At 44.2% G+C, this 14557-nt stretch overlaps 1 protein-coding gene across 4 annotated transcripts in view; it reads right to left on the bottom strand.

Moving 5' to 3' along the window:
* LMBR1 (limb development membrane protein 1) overlaps window positions 1–14557 on the bottom strand; it is a 160503-nt gene that overhangs the window by 145304 nt on the left and 642 nt on the right. The gene's annotated exons all lie outside the window — the stretch shown is intronic.

Here is a 14557-nt window from a genome sequence, read left to right as displayed (position 1 = left end):
AAGAGGGAAGTACAAAACAATACAAGCCTTTCTCAAAAAATTAGAAAAGTCTCCAATACACAAGTTAATCTTACACCGAAAGCAGTTAGAGAAAAAACAGCAAACAAAGCCTAAACCAAGCAGGAGACGAGTAATAATAAAGATTAAAGTAGAAATCAATGAACTAGAAACCAAAAGAACAATAGAACAAATCAATGAAACTAGTTCTTTTAAAGAATGAGTAAGATTGATAAACCCCTGGCCAGACTTATCAGAAAGAAAAGAGAAAGGACACAAATACATAAAATCATGAATGGAAGAGAAGAAATCACAACCAACACCGAAGAAATATAAACAATTATAAGAACCTATTATGAGCAACTATATGCCAACAAAATAGGCAATCTGGAAGAAATGGATGCATTTCTAAAGACATGTAAACTACCAAAACTGAACCAGGAAGAAATAGAAAATCTGAACAGATCCATAACCAGCAAGGAAACTGAAGCAGTGATCAAAAATCTCCCAACAAACAAAAGCCCAGGGCCAGATGGCTTCCCAGGGGAATTCTACCAAACAATTTACAGAAGAATTAATACCTATTCTTCTGAAGCTATTTCAAAAATAGAAATTGAATGAAAACTTTCAAACTCTTTCTATGAGGCCATAATTACCTTGATCCCAAAACCAGACAAAGACCCCACCCAAAAGGAGAATTACAGACCAATACCCCTGATAAACATGGATGCAAAAATTTTCACCAAAATACTAGCCAATAGGATCCAATAGTACACTAAAAGGATTACTCACCATGGCCAAGTGGGATTTATTCCTGGGCTGCAAGGGTGGTTCAACATCCACAAATCAATCAATGTGATATACTACATAAGTAAAAAGGACAAGAACCATATGATACTCTCAACAGATGCAAAAAAACCATTTAACAAAGTACAGCATCCTTTCTTCGTTAAAACTCTTCAGTGTAGGGACGCCTGGGTGGCTCAGTTGGTTAAGCAGCTGCCTTCGGCTCAGGTCATGATCCCAGCATCCTGGGATGGAGTCCTACATCGGGCTCCTTGCTTGGCAGGGAGCCTGCTTTCCCTCTGTCTCTGCCTGCCATTCTGTCTGCCTGTGCTCGCTCTCGCTCCCTCTCTTTCTCTCTGACAAATAAATAAAATCTTAAAAAAAAAAAAAAAAAACTCTTCAGTGTAGGGATAGAGGGAACATACATCAACATCATAAAAACCATATATGAAAAACCCACAGTGAATATCATTCTCAATGGGGAAAAACTGAGAGCTTTTCCTCTAGGTCAGTAACACTGCAGGAATGTCCACTCTCACCACTGCTGTTCAACATAGTACTGGAAGTCCTACCCTCAGCAACCAGACAACAAAAAGAAATAAAAGGCATCCAAACAGGCAAAGAAGAAATCAAACTCCCACTCTTTACAGATGATACTCTACGTGGAAAATCCAAAAGACTCCACTCCAACTTGCTAGAACTCATACAGGAATTAAGCAGAGTTGGCAGGATATAAAATCAAGGCACAGAAATTAGTTGCATGTGTATACACTAACAATGAGACAGAAGAAAGAGAAATTAAGAAGTCTATCCCATTTACAATTACACCAAAAACTGTTAAGATACCTAGGAATAAACCTAACTGAAGAGGCAAAGGATCTATATTCAGAAAACTACAGAACATTCATGAAAGAAGTTGAGAAAGACACAAAGAAATGGAAAAACATCCCATGCTTATGGATTGGAAAAACAAATATTGTCAAAATGTCTACACTATCAAGAGCAATGCAATCCCTATCATAATACCATCAACTTTTTTCACAGAACTGGAACAAATATTCCTAATATTTGTATGGAAACAGAAAAGACCTGAATAGCTAAAGGAATGCTAAAAAAGAAAAAAACCTGGTAGCATCACAATTCTAGACTTCAAGCTCTATTACAAAGCTGTAATCATCAAGACAGTATGGTACTGGCACAAAACAGACACACAGATCAATGGAACAGAATAAAGAACCCAGAAAAGAATCTTCAACTCTATGGTCAACTAATCTTTGACAAAGTAGGAAAGAATATCCAAAGGCTCTTCAGTTAATGGTGTTGAGGAAATTTCATAGCCACTGCAGAAGAATGAAACTGTACCATTTCTTTAAGCCATACACAAAAATAGACTCAAATGGATAAAAGACCTAACTGGGAGACAGGGATCCATCAAAATCCTAGAGGAGAACACAGGCAGCAACCTCTCCGACCTCAGCTGCAGCAAATTCTTGCTGGACATGTCTTCAAAGGCAAGGGAAACAAAGGCAAAAATGAACTATTGGGACTTCATCAGGCTTAAAAGGCTTTTGCACAGCAAAGGAAAGAGTCGACAAAACCAAAAAACCAACAGAATGGGAGAAGATATTTGCAAACGACATTTATCAGATAAAAGACTAGTATCCAAAATCTATAAAGAACTTACCACACTCAACAGCCAGAGAACAAATAATCCAATCAAGAAATGGGCAGAAGACATGAACAGACATTTCTGCAAAGACGACATTGAAATGGCCAACAGACACATGAAAAGATGTTCCAAATCACTCAGCATATACACTCAGGACATACAAATCAAAACCACAATGAGATACCACCACACACCAGTCAGAATCGCTAAAATTAACAAGTCAGGAAACAACAAATGCTGTTAAGAATGCAGAGAAAGGGAAAGGCTCCTACTGTGTTGGCAGAAATGCCAGCAGATGCAGCCACTTTGGAAAAATGTAGAGACTCTTCAAAAAGCTGCAAACAGAGCTACCCTACGACCCAGCAATTGCACTACTGGGCATTTACCCTAAAGATACAAATGTAATGATCCGAAGGGGCACCTGCACCCCAGTGTTTATAGGAGCAATGTCCATAATAGCCAAACTGTGGAAAGAGCAGAGATGTCCAAGACAGATGAAGGGATAAAGAAAATGTGAGATACATAGATAGATAATATACATATACATACAAAGGAATATTAGCCATTAGGATGAATACTTAACATTTACATCTACATGGATGGAACTGGAGGGTATTATACTGAGAGAAATCAATCAATCAGAGAAAGTCAATTGTCATATGGTTTTATTCATACGTGGAATATAAGAAACAGCACCAAGGATCATAGGGAAAGGAGGGAAAACTGAATGAGAAGTCATCAGAGAAGGAGAAAAACTATGAGAGACTCTTAACTATAGGAAACAAACAGGGTTGCAGGAGGGGAGGGGAGTGGGGGGATGGGGTGACTGGGTGACGGGCATTAAGGAAGGCATGTGATGTGACGAGCACTGTGTTATACATAACTGATGAACTATTGAAAATTACATCTAAAACTATGATCTACTATATATGTTTGCTAACTGAATTTATTTAAAATATATATATAAAGAAAATTAATCTAGACATAGACCCTATAACTTTCACGAAAATTAACTCAAAATAGATCAGTCTTAAATGTAAAACATGAAACTGCAAGAAATGCAGGTGATCCTGGGTTTGACAATAACTTTTTAGATACAACCTGAAAAGCATAGTTTATTCAAAAAATAATAATAAATTGGGCAGGATTATAATTAACAACTTCTGCCCTGTGAAAGACACTGGTTAAGATAAGACAAGCCACAGGCTGGTGGAAATTTGTATAAAACACATAGCCAGTTCAAGGAGTTGAACCCAAAATACAGAAAGAACTCTTAAAACTCAAAAAAAAAAAAATTAAAAAGTGAGCTAGTGATCTAAAGAGACAGATCACCAAAACAGATACGCCCCTTTCTTTATCATACACAAGAATTAACTCAAAGTGAATCACACATATAAATGTGACAGCTAAAATTGTAATATTCTTGGAAAAAAGTATAAGAGTCTTTATGACCTTTGGTTGGCAAGGCTTTCTAAAATATGACTTAAATACAAAAGTGATAAAAAAATTTTATAGGTGAATTGTATTTGAACAAGATTAAAAACTTTTGTTGTGCAATCAAGAAAGTGAAAAGATGACCCACAGAATAGAAGAAAATATACGCAAGTCCTATGTTTGATAAGGGCATGATGTCCAAAATATATGAGGATTTCTTTTTTTTTTTTAAAGATTTTTTATTTATTTGACAGAGAGAGATCACAAGTAGATGGAGAGGCAGGCAGAGAGAGAGACAGAGGGAAGCAGGCTCCCTGCTGAGTAGAGAGCCCGATGCGGGACTCGATCCCAGGACCCTGAGATCATGACCTGAGCCGAAGGCAGCAGCTTAACCCACTGAGCCACCCAGGCACCCTATATGAGGATTTCTTACAACTCAAAAATAAGAAGAAAAAAGAACCCAATTTGAAAAAGGACAAAGCTGAACAGACATTCTGCCAAAGAAGATACACAAATGACCAATAAACAGATGTGAAGATGTTCAACATCATTAGTCATTAGGGAAATGCAAATCAAGACCACAATGAGGGGTGTGTGGCTGTCTCAGTCAGAAGAGAGAGCAACTTTTGATCTTGGGGTTCTGAGTTCAAGCCCCATGTGGGGTGTAGAGATTATTTAAATAAAGCTTTAAAACACACACATACACAATGAGATAACACTTCACACTCACCATATGACTGTAATTAAAAATCAAGGGGGGCTCGCCTGGGTGGCTAAGTTGTTAAGAATCTGCCTTGGGCTCAGGTTATTATCCCAGGATCCCGGGATCCCTGCTCAGTGGGAAGACTGCTTCTTCCTCTCCCACTCCCCCTGCTTGTAGTCCCCTCGGTCTCTCTGTCAAATAAATAAATAAAATCTTAAAAAAAAAAAAAAAACAAGGGGTGCCTGGGTGGCTCAATCAATTAAGTGTCTGCCTTCGGCTCAGGTCATGCCTGATCCCAGGATCCTGGAATCAAACCCCATGTTGGGCTCTCTGCTCAGCGGTAGCCTACTTCTTCTCCCTCTCCCTCTGCCTCCCTCTCCCTCTGTCTGCCACTCCACCTGCTTGTGCTCTCTCCCTCTCTATGCCAAATAAATAAATAAAATATTTTTAAAAAATTAAAATGGCAGTTAATAACAAGTGTTAAAGACGATGCAGAAAAACTGAAATGTTTGTAGATAGAAAAGTGAAATGGTGCTCCAACTTTGGAAAACAGTTTGACAGTTCCTCAAAATATTAAACACAGAGGTATCAAACAACGCAGCAATTCCATGCAAGAAAAATGAAGACATACATCCACAGCAAAAACTTGTACATCAATGTTCACAGCAGCATTTTTCGTAAGAGCCAAAAAGTGGGAAAAAAAACCTAAAGGTCCATCAACTAAAGAATGAATAAACATAATGTGGCACATCCATACAATGAAATATTATCTGGCCACAAAAAAGAATGAAGTATTGATGCATGCTACAATGCGGATGAAGCCCAAAAACATCATGCTAACGGAATGAAGCTAGACACACCAAAAAAACACACATTGCATGATTCACTTTACATGAAATACCCAGAATGGGCCAATCCATACAGAAAGTAGATTAGCTATTGCCAAGGACTGGAGGGAAGAGAATTCAGAGGGAAATGGGGAATGACTGCTAATGTGCATTGGGTTCCCCCTGGAGATAAATAAAAATATTCTAGAATTAGATTGTGATGATGGCTACACAACTCTTAAATATACTAAAAGCCACCGAACTGGGTGAATTATATGATATGTGAATCACATCTCAATAAAATTTTTTAAAAAACAGTTGAGTTTTTGTGCAGCATTTCCACTGTTCTGGTGAGAACAAAATATATAAATAAACATGTACTGCTAAATATAAATTGCATAATTTCAGTGATTGCACATGGGTTCAAGATCCCTATATTCGCATTTAAAACTCTACTGCACCTGCAATGTCCACAATAGCAGAATTATGGAAAGATCCTAGATGTCCACTGACAGATGAATGGATAAAGAAAATGTAGTACACACACACACACACACACACACACACACACACACACACACACACACAATGGAATACTATGCAGCCATCAAAAGAAATGAAATCTTGCCATTTGCGATGATGTGGATGGAACTAGAGCGTATCATGCTGAGGAACGTAAGTCAATCAGAGAATGACAATTATCATATGATCTCCCTGATATGAGAAAGTTGAGAGGCAACGTGGGGGGTTTGGGGGGTAGGAAAAGAATAAATGAAACAAGATGGGATTGTGAGGGAGACAAACAATAAGAGACTCGTAATCTCACAAAACAAACTGAGGGTTGCCAGGGGGAGGGGGTAGGGAGAGGGTGGTTGGGTTATGGACACTGGGGAGGGTGTGTGTGATGGTGAGTGCTGTGAAGTGTGTAAACCTGGCGATTCACAGACCTGTAGCCCTGGGGCTAATAGTACATTACATGTTCATTTTAAGTAAATAAATACTGCACCTACCTCCTTAGTGCAGTAGGCAGCACATCAGTCTCAAAAACTAATACTGCATTATTTCTATACACTAATGATGAAACAGCAAAGAGATTAAGAAAACAGTCCAATTTACAACTGTACCAAAGATAATAAGGTGCTTACCTTATTTTCATAGACAGGAAAATTAAGGTTCCAAAGAGACTACGGAACTTTCCCAATGTCACACAGCTAGTAAACAGTGAAGATATGACTGGAACCTACACTGCCCCAATCCAAACCCAACAAATGTACCTCCTTGTTCAGCTTTCAGCACTGCTGTGCAATAAGGAAAAGCTCAGGCTCTCAATAAAATAGTTAAAATTTGGGGTTTTGAAGGAAAATATTACACTATGAATAACAACAGTATAGGCCTCAATAATACATTTGATATTCAAATATGCAATATCAACAAACTCATACATCAATCCCAAAGAATCACTACAGAATCATGAATCAGTATGCTAGTGAAACAACCCTGCTTGCAGTCCTAGTTGGTCAACTTTTTGTCAAATTCCGTATTTAGTTATGGTGTTCTTTGAAAGATACATAGATTTGAGGAAAATTAATGTCAGGTGAATGACTTCTAAAGGCCAAAAAATGCACATTAAAGAGTACGTGGCGGGGCACCTAAGTGGCTCAGTTAAGCGTCTGACTCTTGGTCTTGTCTCAGGTCATGCTCTCAGGATCATGAGATCGAGTCCTGTATCAGGCTCTGTGCCGGGAGCCTGCTTAAGACTCTTTCTCTCCCTCTGCCTCTGCCCTTCCCCCACACACACTCTCTCCCTCTCTCCCTAAAAATAAAATTAATTTAGTAAAAGGTATGTGGAATGTTCCTGATGCCTAAGCCCCGAAGAAGGTATGTGAAAAACTGATATAATTAAATATCAGAATACTTTAACAATTCTATCTAGAGAATCTACGGCCTACACAAATAAAACACAAGTTTTATCACAAGTCCTGCCACAAAAACAGCAACAAAGAAAAGCAAATGATATTATATTCCCTCTCCAACTTCAAGTTCCCCTCACACAATTTGAAGTTCATGCAAATTTAATGCTACAAAGCTTTTTAAAAAACAAAAAATTCTGGCACCCCCAAATTTCAAGTCACTCCTGGTGGAGATGGGTCAGCAATAGAAAGACCAGTAAAGTGGGAAGACAGAGAAATGGTTTCTACAATGTCACCTGGGGAAGGCATATCTGAGCTGCAGAAGGTACCCCACCACCATTTGTGGGACAGAAGGAAAACAGGAACATAAAAGATAAGTGCTCTGACGTAGAGTCGTCGCAGGCAGAGCTAGGGTTCTACACCCAGCGACCAGGAAAAGGCACCCAAACCATCTCCCACCTCCAGCACACAAGTTCTTCTGGGCCCGTGGAATCAGAGTGAGGAGTGGTCCCAGGAGTCAACAACTCTGAGCCATATATCAGAGAGCCATCTGGATGGAAAAAGAGAGAAAAGGAAATACTTCTCCTAATGCATATTATTTCAAAACAATCCAAAATGCATCACAAGGATCCCACTGAAATTCTAGGGAAGGGGATTCTGAAAATTCTAACACACAAGAGATACATAAAGTTAGAATTTATTGTCTTGATTGTGTGTCCTTTCTGAATCATCTCATCTTAAGTATTAAGACATTTACAAGGGTTTCAAAGATAAATTCTGAACTTATCGCCTCGTGTGTTTTCTTTTAATGCCTTATGTTCTTTGAATTATCTTACCACCAAGGTTTTCAGAAAATTAACCTATACTACTATATTTATATGTAATCTTCAAAACCTTATCATCATGAGTAAATATCTATAATCACCTTTTACAAATACCGTGCAGAATAAAACAAAAGCATAGAGCTCTCAGAGAATATATAGTCTATCCTACTATATAAATTAGCTTGGAAACAAAAGGAAAACTAACACGAGAAATTGTGCTGAAATGATATGGCATTCTTTGAAATGTCTATGCCTCTCAGGAAATGTACTTCCAACTATTACTTTAGACAGAAAGAATAAAAAGAAAGAAAAAAATCTTACATGCAATTAGAAATGCCTCAGGCTCCTTCAACCCCAAGTACAAAACTGGAGAGAAGTGAGGCAGAGTCACAGGGAGAGCAATGCAGGTCAAAGCCTCCTTCCTGATGAAGGATTCTGAGTGGCTGCTGTAACCGATTACCACAACTCAGTGCTTAACACGAATTTACTACCTCACAGTTCTAAAGGTCACAGATCTAACGTGGGTATCACTGGGCTAAAACCAAGATGTCAGCAAGACTAGTTCCTTCTACGGACTCTTGGGAGAATCCATTCCCTTGCATTTTCCAGCTTCTGGAGGCTCTTCACGTCCCTTAACTTATCTTCAAGGTGCTTCACACTACCGCTTGCTCATTGTCACATCTCTTTCTTGGACTCTGACTCTCCCACCTCCCTCTTGTAGGGACGCTTGTGATTACACTGCACTCACCCAGATAATCTAGGACAATCTCTCCCTTAACTTAATCACATCTGCAAAGTCCCTTCTGCCATGTATGATAACATACACGGCTCCAGAGATTACCACATGAACATCTTTGTGGGCTACTGTACCACCTACCGGGGGAAGTTCATTTAACCCAGTTGAGCAAAATCAGATACAGAGAATCCTCTATACCGCTATTCCATTCCTTTTTACTCATCTATGTTATAAAATCAATATATTCAGCTACTGGATTTGCCTCTACTACACCATTCTATACCATACTATACCAAGTAAGACTTTATGGACCACACTGAGAAAGAGAAAAGCAGCCCCTGACATCTGGAAGCTGGTCTGCTGCTACCAAGCTAGGCTTTGCTGTCACTACAAACACTAGCAGCTCAGAGTAAGGCACTCACAGCTAGGTCTTTTTTTTTTTTTTTTTTTTTAAGATTTTATTTATTTATTTGACAGAGAGACCACAAGTAGGCAGAGAGGCAGGCAGAGATAGAGGGAGGAAACAGGCTCCCCGCCATGCAGAGAGCCCGACGCAGGGCTCAATCCCAGGACCCCGAGACCGTGACCTGAGCCAAAGGCAGAGGCTCAACCCACTGAGCCACCCAGGCGCCCCTCACAGCTAGGTCTTGATGATTCTCCTCTTGAAAATAAACAGCTTTCAGGAGCACTTCAGGGTCACAAATAAATAAATTAAATCTTTTTTTTTTTTAATGACCAAATTATCTCCCCACCATGGCTTATATGAATGACTTGCTTCTTTTCCAATTAGTTTCAGCTTCAACCCACCCAATTTTCTTTCCTTCTGTATCAGATTAAGATACTCAATCATAAAATTATCTCTGCTTCCTAACAGCATCCAATACAGATCAAAGCCCCGTGTCCTTAAATTCTTTCCAAATCACCCAACACAAGCCCAAATCCTATTTTTAAAAGCTCCTTTCAACTGTTTTCTTATTGAAACACCCCACAGTTCCCAGTGGTATGCATTTCCCCTTACTGCAACATGCAATCAGCCTAACTTGTCCAACTACAAGTATATTCCTATGGTCTTTGGCTGGAGAACAGTGACAAAGCTCAGAAAAGACTACAGACCTCCAGACACTGCATTTCAAAATTAGATACAAGATTGATCATTGGCTCCCATCTTCTGCTCAACCTCTATTCTCAAGAGGGAAGGGCTAAAGTTTTTATCTGCAGTAGATGGAATGAGCCATGGAGATGAAGGCAAGACCCTGGTAGAAAAAGGCAGGTAAACCCACCTACGGAAGAAGTAGAGAGAAGATGACTCCTGGCATCTCCATTGTATCCCCACTCTATTTGGCCAAAAGGAAACCATGTAAATTAGGGGTCCTAAAATCTCCACTGTTGTAAAAGTTCTAGTGAACCCCAGAACTGTTCCCAAAAATGCTACAACCAGAATAAGGAAGAATTTAAATTGTGCAGCTAGACCCCAAAATTCCCGGCCAGCTAGGTTCATAGGTTCTCCCTGGTCCTTTCATTAGCCTTACAACAAGCATTTTATGTAATCAACCTAGCTGGATCCCACATAACCCTGTTACAGTGGAGGTTTAAATTTTATAGGACTATAAATATAGTACAGGCTATGAAATCAGCCTGCCCGGATTCAAACTCTCGCTCCATCACATGCTAACTATGCCACCTTGGCTACATGCTGCGAAATACCTACTTCATGTGCTTGTTATGGGACTCAAATGAGATACCTGGTAAGCACTCAATAAATATGATTTATTATTAATTTATCATAATTATAATTTATTATTAATTTAGTGAAGGTATTACAAGGATTTCTGGGGGTACTGTTATGTACCCCAAATAAATACGGTTATGTACTGTTATTGATCTGTGACCATTTTAAAATAATAGCTGTTATCGGTGAAAGTGGCATCAACATTAAGAAAACCACTTGGAAGATACCATCTAAGTAAATGCACTCAAAGAATAGAGTGCAGGGGTGCCTGGGTGGCTCAGTCAGTTAAGCAACCAGCTCTTGATCTCAACTCCGGCTTTGATCTCAGGGTTCTGAGCTCAAGCCCCCTGCTGGGCTCCACACTAGGTGTGGAGCCTACTTAAAAAAAAAAATAGATGGACCAAAAGACAAGTGATCCTGTGCAGCTATGGAAGGTATAAAGAATAAGAACATATAAATTACAGTCCACATTTCACTTCTCCTGCTGGGTATTTAATAAGCTCAAGTCAATGTTTTGGTATCCTGGGTAGTATTTTGTGGGTTGCATACTATTTAAAAATAGGTTAATCAAAAGCAGGTCACACATCAAACAATGAAAAATTTGTGTATGAACCCAGGATTATAATTAATCCAATTCTGTGAATCTTAAGTTCAAAAGAAAAAGGAAAAGGAGCCAGCAAAAGAAGGAAAGAAAAAAATCATTACCACCTGGTTAACAGATTTTAGCTACATAATCACTGAACTAATTGACAAGAGAATTCAGAAATATTCATAATACTTAAAACAAAACAGAATTATTACATGAGTATTTATAAGTTAAACACCAGAGAATACCCAAAAATTAACCCAAAATGGATAAAAGACCCCAAACGTTAAGAATTAAAACTCTAGGGACGCCTGGGTGGCTCAGTTGGTTGGGCAGCTGCCTTCGGCTCAGGTCATGGTCCCGGCGTCCTGGGATCGAGTCCCATGTCGGGCTCCTTGCTCCGCAGGGAGCCTGCTTCTCCGTCTGACTCTGCCTTCCACTCTGTCTGCCAGTGCTCGCTCTTGCTCACTCTCTCTGACAAATAAATAAAATCTTTAAAAAAAAAAAAAAAAGAATTAAAACTCTAAAACTCTAAGAAGAAAACATAGGAAGACATTTTCATGAAATTGAATTTGGTGAGGATTTTTTTTTTAATTTATTTGACAGATGGAGAGTGCAAAAAGGCAGAGAGGCAGGCAGAGGGAGAGGGAGCAGCAGACTCCCCACCGAGCAGGGAGCCTGATGCAGGGCTCGATCCCAGAACCCTGGGATCATGACCAGAGTCAAAGGCAGTCACTTAACCGACTGAGCCACCCAGGTGCCCCATGGTGATGATCTCTTGAATATAACACTGAAAGCACAGGCAAAAAAAAAGAAAAAAATGCGTAAATGAACTTCATTAAAATTAACAACTTTTGTACATCAAAGAACATTATCAATAGAGTAAAAAGGAAACACACAGAATGGGAGAAAATATTTGCAAATCTGACATTTAATAAGGGAATATATAAAGAACTCCCGAAAGTCAACAACAAAACCACCCAATTCAAAACAGGCAAAGGACTCAAACAGATAATTAATTCTCCAAAGACAGACAAATGTGAACGGCCAGGAAGCACATCAAATAGTGCTCAACGTCACTCATCATCAGGGAAATGCAAATAAAAACCAGTGCCCACCCATTAGAATAACTATTGTCTTTAAAACAATAGGAAACCACACGTGTCGAGTCGGTGGAGAAGCCAGTGGAGAAGCCGGAACCGAGCCCTGCCGGTGCGGCTGGGAAACAGCCCCTCCAGAAACCTGCTTGGCGGCTCCCAGAAACTTGAACAGAGTCTTTCTACATGGTCCCAGCGATTGCCCCTCTGGGCGGGCATCTATCTCAGCACCGCAAGAAAGGTCGGGAAGAGGTGTTCGCACAGCCGTGTTCACGGCGGCACTGGCCCCACGGCCAGGACTCAAGCGCCCGGCCGGGACGGACGATGGATGACCCAGCGAATGTCACCTCGTGCTAAAAGGACAAACTTCGGACACGTGCTGCGAGACACACGAATCCTGCAAGTCTCGTGCTGAGCGCACGAGCCTGACCTGAACGGACAAACCCTGGGATCGCGCCTCTGCGGGATACCTGCGTGGGTCGGACGCGGAGACCGGAGTGGGGCCGCCAGGAGAAAGGACTCGGGGCAGCTTCGGTGCGGAGCGACAGCGGGGTCCAGAGAGGCCGCACGGCCTGGGACGCCCTTCATGCCCATGAACTGGACACTTGGAAATGCGACTCACTTGCTACGTGAATTGGATCAGGAAAGGAAGGCAGGACTTCTAGCGTTCCAGGGCAAACCCCAAATCCCGCTGAGTGAAAGTACCGGCTACCGTCGGAGAGAAAACCCAAGCAGCCCTACTCCGTCTGGGCCATCCGAGAGCCCAACACTGGACCCCCGGGCGCGTTCGCGCGCGCACAGCTTCTGCGGACGCTGCCTTCAGCTCGCGGAGGGCGCGTTCGCGGGACGCTGGGGGGACGGCGGCCGAACTCGGGCGCTTCACGAGGCGCACCCCGACTCGGCTGAGCCCAGAGCAGCAAAGGGAATGCGCTCGCGGCTGCCACGACGCGAGTCCCCTTCTCCGTCCCGGGACCGACCGCGTGACGGACTGAGAAGTAAGGCAAAGCGCGTACAGACCAACGGAGCAGCGTGGACCCCACATCAACCCCACAATCGGAGCTGCCCACGCCAGGACCGAGGCCGTAAACGGTGCCGAAGGGCCTGGACATGCGGTGGCGGAGGAAGACAGACTCCTACGTCAAAACATGCCCAAACCGCGAAGTCCCGAAGAACTGCCGGTGGGATCGGGAACAGTGAGTCGGGGAGGCCTTTAGAGGGGCCCGAGCGGTCCTCCGGGTGGGCAGCGCGGGGCCAGCCTGGCCATCAAGCCGTCTGCCGACGCGATCGGCGACCCGGCCCTGTCCTCCGGACACGCGTCGCCGCGCGCGAAAGCGCCCCGCACCGGGAGCAGCTGCAGCCCCGCAGCCCCGCGCCGCCCTCGGAGGCGGAGCGCACCCGCGAGTCCGGACGAAGGGCCCACGGGACGGACGTGCGGCCGCTTCACGAGAGCGCGGCGACGGCCACGCACACAGGACGCGGGCCCAACCCGCTCACCGTCCCGGAAGCGCACAGTGTCCCGAGCGAGACCGAGTCCGAAGCGCGAGGACGAGGACGCGCTGCCCGCGGCGGCGGCATCACCAGCGCGGCACGCGCCCAGCCGGCCCAGGGGCGCACCGAGCCGCGGCCGCGCGGGCGCCAGAGCGCTCGGGACCGGCCCCAAGCCCGGGCCCCGCGCCGCCGTCGCCGGCCGCCGCTCGCGGATGCGCTCGGCTGCAAGGCAGGGCCCGGCCGCGCGGTCCCCAGTCCCCGAGGCCGAGAGCCGCGCGCACCGCGCAGCACCGCGTCTTCCCCGGCTCCCGGCGCGGGGCCGAGCGCGGGGCCGCCGGTCCGCCGAGGGGACGCGCACGCGCACACGCACGCGCACACACGCACGTAACACGGTTCCCGCGCGGCCACGGGGACACACACGCGTGCCCGAGGCCGAGCGCGGGTCGGAACAGGCAGCCCCGGCGCGACGGCTCCCGGAGCGGCCCCCGAGCACGGCGGGCGCGGCCCAGCCCGCAGGGTCCTGAGCCCACGGCGGCGGGGCGGAGGCGGGCTGCGCACGCTCGGCTCCCGGGCCCGGGGGGCACCGCACGCTCGCGGGTCCGCCGGGCCGGCGTCCGCCCCCCGCGACGGGAAGAGCGCCCGGCGGCCGCGCGGGTCTGCGCCCACCGGAGCGTCCGCGAGGGGGAGGGGCGCGGGGGAGGGGCGCGGGGCAGGGGTCGGGGGACACCGGGCGCGGGGCGGGGGGCGTGGCCGGCCCCGGGAGATGGGGGC

The sequence above is a fragment of the Mustela nigripes genome, chromosome 4 (genome assembly GCF_022355385.1).
Source record: "Mustela nigripes isolate SB6536 chromosome 4, MUSNIG.SB6536, whole genome shotgun sequence".
NCBI classification, from domain to species: domain Eukaryota; kingdom Metazoa; phylum Chordata; class Mammalia; order Carnivora; family Mustelidae; genus Mustela; species Mustela nigripes.
The sequence above is the reverse complement of the archived record's forward strand: the minus strand, read 5'-3'. Positions and strand labels throughout refer to the sequence as shown.